This window comes from Myotis brandtii, unplaced genomic scaffold (genome assembly GCF_000412655.1).
Source record: "Myotis brandtii unplaced genomic scaffold, ASM41265v1 scaffold786, whole genome shotgun sequence".
Lineage (NCBI taxonomy): Eukaryota > Metazoa > Chordata > Mammalia > Chiroptera > Vespertilionidae > Myotis > Myotis brandtii.
In genome coordinates, this window is record NW_005371157.1 from 182,762 (window position 1) to 189,758 (window position 6,997).

General features: G+C 60.0%; 1 protein-coding gene across 1 annotated transcript in view; it reads left to right on the forward strand.

The window, feature by feature from the left end:
• Window positions 1-6,997, forward strand: part of GNA12 (guanine nucleotide binding protein (G protein) alpha 12) — a 68,548-nt gene that overhangs the window by 40,641 nt on the left and 20,910 nt on the right. The window lies entirely within an intron of this gene.

Genomic DNA, 6,997 nt, shown 5'->3' on the forward strand with positions numbered 1-6,997 from the left:
GGTGGTTGCTGCGATGCAGGAGGAGCCGTCACGGGCGCGGGCGACTCTCAGGGCCGCAGTGGAGGCTGGCGCTGTGCTGCTGGAAGATGGCTGCTTCTCACCTCTGCCCCACCTGGGGTCCAGGGAGTGAGCAGGCGGGGCGCACGGTGGGGCCTTCGGTAGAGGCACAGACCCTGGGCGGGGGGAGGGGTTTGTTTGCCGCCTTCGCAGGTCACTGTCTTTCATTTTCCTGGGGCTGGAGAAGGGCTCCTGAGATCTGAGATTGGAGGTGAGGCCGTGCTGGCCATGGCTCCCCCAGCCACAGGGCACTGCGGTGCTGCACAGACCGGAGCAGCGTTGAGGCCGGCCAGTGCCGTCCGGTGACACCTGGCCGGTGAGACCCAAAAACTGCCAAAGGAGAGCATCCCGGAGCAGGGGAGACGCACAGGTTCCAGTGAGACGCATGCCCACAGGCTGGGAGCGGAGTGAGTGCGGCTGACGTCCGTGAGCTGGTGTGGGCAGGGCTTGGTGTTGGGGAACTTGGTCCCGGCACCACATTTGACTCGGTGCCAGCCCTGAATGTCAGCCCTGGTCTCGTGCCCGTGAGCCTCAGGCCGGGTCTGGTACCAGCACGCGGTGGGCATCCAGCATTGGTTGGATGTGTGAATAAATACGTTCAGAGGAAAATGTCTGGAAGAACAAATGATAACGTTAACGATCTCCCAAACCAAGCGTTTCCATGGTTTAAGAACACGAGGTCAGGTCTCCGCAGGAAGATGGTTGACCTGGTGCCTCCGCTGGCACTTGGCAGGGGAGAGACCGCTCCCCAGGCTTTGGTGCAGCCTCTCGCTGTCGCTGAGAGAGGCTCAGGAACTCAGGTGGCTGGAGGGTGGCCGGGCCACTGAGGGAGGAGGAGCCACAGGCCCAGCTTCCTGGCCCAGTCACTCGCTCTCTTGCCGCGGAAGCCTCTGTGCATCGTCCTGGTCACAGAGCACGCGGCCTGATTCTGCATCGTCCGTCCCCCACCCGCACTGGCACGCAGACTCCCGAGGGCGCTGGGGGTGGCTCGTGCCACGACCTTTCTGCTGGGCAGCACCGAGGCCTCCTGCTCTGCAGGGTGGCGGGCTCACTTGATTCCCAGCCCGTCTATAGGACGCCTGAGACTGAGAATCTTCTCGAAGCTCCGTGAGCCTGCAGAAGGCGGAGCATCCGGCAGCAGAGCACTGACAGCCTTTCACTTAGAGGACGTTGTTGGGTTGTTTTGTTCTGTTTTGATCCTCACCCGAGGGTATTTTTCCATTGATTTTTAGAGAGAGTGGGAGAGGGAGAAACAGAGAGAAACATCGACGTGAGAGGGACACGTCAATTGGTTGCCTCCTGCATGCTCCTGACTAGGGCTGGAGCCTGCAACCAAGGTACGTGCCCTTGACCGGAATTGAACCTGGGACCCTGTGTCCGAAGGCTGATGCTCTATCCACTGAGCCACACGGGCCAGGGCTGGAGACGGTTTCTATAGAAGGTGGTTCCCGGGGAGCGTTGTCTGCGCCAGGATGGGGCTGCGCAGTCAGCAGCCGTTTGGTGGAAGTTACCGCAGTGCTCCTGCCGTAGCACGCGTCTGAGCAGTAAAGCCAGTGTGTCCCCCAGCGGACCTGGCAACACCCTCCGCCCTCACACGCGTGACCCCAGAGCTGCGGGTGAGCCAGGTCAGCCCTGCCGGGGGCACCGAGCCTGCCCCTCTGGAGTGAAGCTGCCGCCCGGCCCCCCGGAGCACGTCCCCCAGGCCCAGCCCGGGAGCTGGGGTGTGGGCATCCTTGCGTCCGTTCCTTCCCGAGTCTAATCTGCTGCTGGAGGTGAGCTCCCCTCACGCGGCTGTGCCGGACGGTGTCCTCCTGATTCTTTCCCTGCGAGGCTGCCCGCCCGGCAGGGACCCGGGGCCCTGCTTCCCGTGTTCTTGTTACCTGGCCGCCACCTGCCGGCACCTGCCGTCTGGGACCAGCGTTTCATGGTGATGACTGTGACCATCATGACTAGGACCCTGAGCTACGGAACGGCGTGGGGTGTTCCCCACGGCCCTGAACAGGGAGGCGGCCGATTCGGGAGCTCTCCTCCGTCTGGGCGGCCCTTTTGTCAGAGCTTCTCCCCACAGGTGTGAGCGGGGCTTTCGTCACACGGGGCGGCCCGCGAGGGGCAGGTGCTTCTGTGTGAACTGGGCCCGTCGCTTTGCCACTGTAATGTACTCACCACAGTGAGCTGAGCTGTTTCTTTGGTTGAGCTTTTCCTGTAAACAGGCTTTTCTCTTCTCTTTGTACGTGAAAAGGAGAGTTTTGTGTGTTTTTAAAAACGGAACGCGTCATGGATTTGCATGTCATCCCTGCGCAGGGGCCATGCTGATCTCTTATCGTTCCAGCTTTAGTAGACGTGCTGCGAAGTGAGCGCACAGGGGTGTTAAAAGGGATTTCCTAACCCAGTACCGCGCAGCTGCTTTCAAATGAAGCACAGACCAGCGTTAACTCTCAGCCTCACTAACGATCCGCGTGTGGCCAGGTTTCCGGCGAGGAGCCACGGACATGGCAGTGGTGGCGGCATCGTCCTGTGGCTCCACCTTGGCGCCAGGCAGATCTGACTGTCACGGTCCCACCTCTCCCGTCAGGAACCCTCGCCGCAGCCTGAGAGGCAGGAAGGAAGGGTGGTCCCTGGGCCGCCCACGGGGGACCCGAGACCCAGGCACCCTCGTCACCAAGTAGATCACGCACCGTGCAGGCCTGGGGCTGTGGAGAGAACAAGCGCCACCCAGAGCCACCTCACAGCCTCCCTTCCCGGCGGGTAGAGCAGAGGATTCGTCAGGCCCGGCTCTGAGCGAGAGCGGAGGCCGGAGCCGGCAGCAGGGGCTGCGATGTGGGGTCAGTGGCCACGCAGGGCCTCGCTGAGGCTGACCTTCACGTAGTGGCTGTGGACTGAGGGAGGGGGTCATGTGGATCCTGGGCAGCGGGTTTCAGGCACCAGGAACCAGCAGGGCCAGGCCCCAGGCAGATGCAGGGAGGCCCTGGCCCAGGGCAGGCAGGAGATAAGGAGGACACGGGGTCAGAGGCAGCAGGCTGGGCACGGGGTCAGGGGCAGCAGGCTTCACGTAGTGGCTGTGGACTGAGGGAGGGGGTCATGTGGATCCTGGGCAGCGGGTTTCAGGCACCAGGAACCAGCAGGGCCAGGCCCCAGGCAGATGCAGGGAGGCCCTGGCCCAGGGCAGGCAGGAGATAAGGAGGACACGGCGGGGTCAGCAGCAGGCTGGGCGCGGGGTCAGGGGCAGCAGGCTGGGCGCGGGATCAGGGGCAGCAGGCTGGACACGGGATCAGGGGCAGCAGGCTGGACATGGGGTCAGAGGCAATGGCTGGGCGCAGCGAGCCTCTGTGGGGACCGGAACTCCTACCCTCATGAGAGGGAGTCAGGTGGGGTTTGCAGAGGAATGCGATGGTGGCTGGTTTGAGAATGACCGAAGGGGCCAAGAGCAGACGTGAGGAGACCAGCGAGAAGGTTTGCAGGAATCCAGGTGGGACGTGATGGTGGCCGACCAGAGCCTGAGCCACGCGAGATGTTAATGTCACACAGAGATTTCCATCGGGAGTGAGACCCAGGACATTCTCAGATCTCAAACGTTATCTCTAGGAAGAGATATTTTTGAGAACAGAAAGCAGGCTGACAGTGCCGGGCGGGGGTTGGGCCAGGAGAGAAGGTGAAGGGAGTGAGCAGTGCAGACGGGTAGGTATGGAGCAGTCACGGCGACGTGCGGCACCGGGCATCGTCGGGAACAGCGTGATGACCGTGTGGGGCCCGAAGCGGCGGGACCTCGGTGCCGTCCACCTGAACCCGACGGAGTGAGGCTGAGTGTGACTGTCACCGAAAGGGAACGAGGCGGACGTTCTAAGACGTTAACAAAAGTTACTTCCGGACAGCGATACTTTTGAGGGTTTAGTTCGCTTCTCTAAGTAGTTGTTTCCTCTATTTTCTACAGTAAAAAATGACATTTTTGTAATCGTAAAGAAACAAACTTCATTTTAAGAAATGTTCCCGTACAGCAATGCGGTCCAACAGAAATGTAAAGTGAACCTCATACACACGTTACCCACAATCAGCCCGGCTGGTGTGGTTCAGTGGTTGAGCATTAACCCATGAACCAAGAGGTTATGGGTTTGATTCCCAGTCAGGGCACATGCCCAGGTTGCAGGCTCGATCCCCAGTAGGGGGTGTGCAGGAGGCAGCCGATTGATGTTTGTGTCTCATTGATGTTTCTTTCTATCTCTCTATCCCTCTCCCTTCTCTCTCTCTTTCTCTCAAATCAATTAAAAAAACACATTTTAGCCAAAACCGGTTTGGCTCGGTGGATAGAGCGTCGGCCTGCGGACTGAAGGGTCCCAGGTTCGATTCCGGTCGGGGGCATGTGCCTGGGTTGCGGGCACATCTCCAGGAGATGTTCGGGAGGCAGCTGACTGATGTTTCTCTCTCGTCGATGTTCCTGGCTCTCTGTCTCTCTCCCTTCCTCTCTGTAAAGGATCAATAAAATATATTTAAAAAAAAAACAAAAAACACATTTTAAATTACCCACATGGAGAGAGGTAAAGAAATAAGTAAATTGATGTTTCTTTCCATCTCTCTATCCCTCTCCCTTCTCTCTCTCTCTCTCAAATCAATTAAAAAAACACATTTTAAATTACCCACATGGAGAGAGGTAAAGAAATAAGTAAAATGATGTATTTTAATAATGCAAAACATCCAAAATATTATAATTTTGTTATAACATATAATCAGTATTAAAAATTTTTAAAGTATTTCCATTTATTTTTCATGCGAAGTCTTTGAAATGCAGTGAGTGTTATAACACACCTCAGTTCGGACTGGCCGCGTCCCGCTGCCCACAGCCCGTGGCGGGGGTCTGGGCCACGCTGCTGTGACAGGTGTGTGAGTGACGGCGTTCCCTGTTTGTAAAGTCGGGTCTGAACTCATCGCATCTCCTCTGAGCTCACCAGGCGTTCAGCACGCCCCTACTTCTAGATCTAGTTAACTTTTTAACAAGCAGAGAACCAGAAATGCCGGCTCCGCCCAGGTCAGTGCAGATCTGCTTCTGAAGCCCGTGCCGCCCTCCTGCCCCTGCCCGTCTCCCCGACACACCCGCCGAGGGGCAGGAAGAATATGGGTTAAAACAAGCACTCGCATCGGCATCCCGGGTCCTGAGCTGTGTCCGTCTCCTCCGTGAAGTGGGCACAGCACTGCGCCCCCACGTGCCCCGAGGTGGAGTGAGCCCGTGGCTGCTGGGCTCTGGGCAGGCTTGTTCCGGGGCGGGCACCGCTGTGGGCGGTGCTGTGTGGCTGGAGCATCTCAAACGGCCTTTGGGGTCCCTGCATCTGCCCACTGGACGCCTCGGTCAGAATCGAAAGGCCTTCGGGAGATGGCGTGTCCGTGACCTCCGAGCCTTTGTCTCCCGTGACGTGCCCAGGCCCACGCCTGAGGGTGAAGCGGCCCTTCTCAGGAAGGGGCTCCGCTCCGCTGCTGGGCGCCTGGGAGGCTGGCCGAGCAGTTGGGCGGCTCCCAGAGGAGGGACTGGTGAGGAGCAGCCGGCCCATCAGAATGAGGCGTTGTTCCCGAGAGGAATGGGGGGGGGGGGGCTGCTCCAGGAGGCCGGCAGCCCTGCCATCGAGCTCTGGGACCCTTTGCCCGCGGCTGCTCTCCTTCATCGCGTTTCGTGCGGCCTCTACGTTGGAAGGTGCCTCCCTCGGGGTCAGGCACTGAAGAGGCACCACCGCCTTGCCGGCTCCCGGCTCCCAGGACCGTCCTGTTTATATCCCTGGCGCACGTCTCCCTCCGGGCGGTGGCCAGAGGCCCGAAACCAGCCTCGGGTCTCAAGCAAAACCCGCTCTCCGAGCGCAGGCGCTGCTGTCGGCGGTGAACACACCGCGGACCCTTCCTGGGGTCCCTTCAGGCTCTAGGAAAGGCGCCAGGCGCCCGCACACCACGTCGGCCGCAGCGCTTTCCGGGGGAGCCTGGTGAGGGGCGGCTGGTCTGAGAAGGTGGCTTGATTAGGAGTGAAACTAACACAATGTGTTTGGGGATGAGAACAGGGTTTGCGATTTTTGGTGTTCGTCCAGTAAAACCAAACCCCCCCACGTCTACATCCCCAGCAGACAGGGAATCTGTTCTTTGGAGGTTTAAATCCTGGGTTTACAGAGTGTCTTAGAAATGTGTTCTCTGAGCAGGTCAGAGTGGTACATGGTAGGGAGGTGAAGTCAGCTGCTTAAGCTGCACTGGGTGTGTTTGGGCGACTGGATGCCACGCACCGTTGTGGGAACCGCACTCAGCACTTCCTGCTGCCCTCGCCTCGGAGCTGGGAGCAGGGCCTCGGTCGGTGTCTCCGCCTTCATCTCTCCTTCCTGTGAGTGTGTGGCTGGGGGAACTCGGGGCTTTCGCATGGGAGATGGGTCTTCTGCCGGAAGATGGCGGGGCAGGTGTCTTTCTGTCGTGCCTGCTGTGTGGTCTCGCACATGGTGGCGCTCTGTGCAGTGATGGCGACGGTAGGACTGTCCGCTCCGCACGCGGCCAGTGCGTGTGACACCCCAGGGGCCAGGCTCTCAGCGCGGGCGCAGTGTGAGCAGACGCCCCGCAGGAAGCACCGGGCAGTGTGGATGCTCAGGCTCCCTCGCGGATAATCTAAAAGGACAAAAGAGACACGTCTTTTCCTTGATGCCTCGCCCTCCAGATGAGGAGACGGAGAAAGGAAGTGCATTCAGGGTGGGGCAGCCGTGCAGAAGGGCCCCGCCTTCCACATCGCTGTGGTTCCCGCCTTCATCCCCCGATGTGAACGGAGCGGCCCCGGGAGCAGCGGTTCCGGGTCACGTGTGACTGAGGCCCTGCGCCCTGGGAGGCTAACCCTCCGCGTGTGAAGGCGCCTCGTGGTCTGACCGTGCTGTGAGCTGTGGGGCAGGGCGTCGCCTGCGGGGTCAGTCCCCTGGCAGGGCAGGGGGCGGGGGCGCCG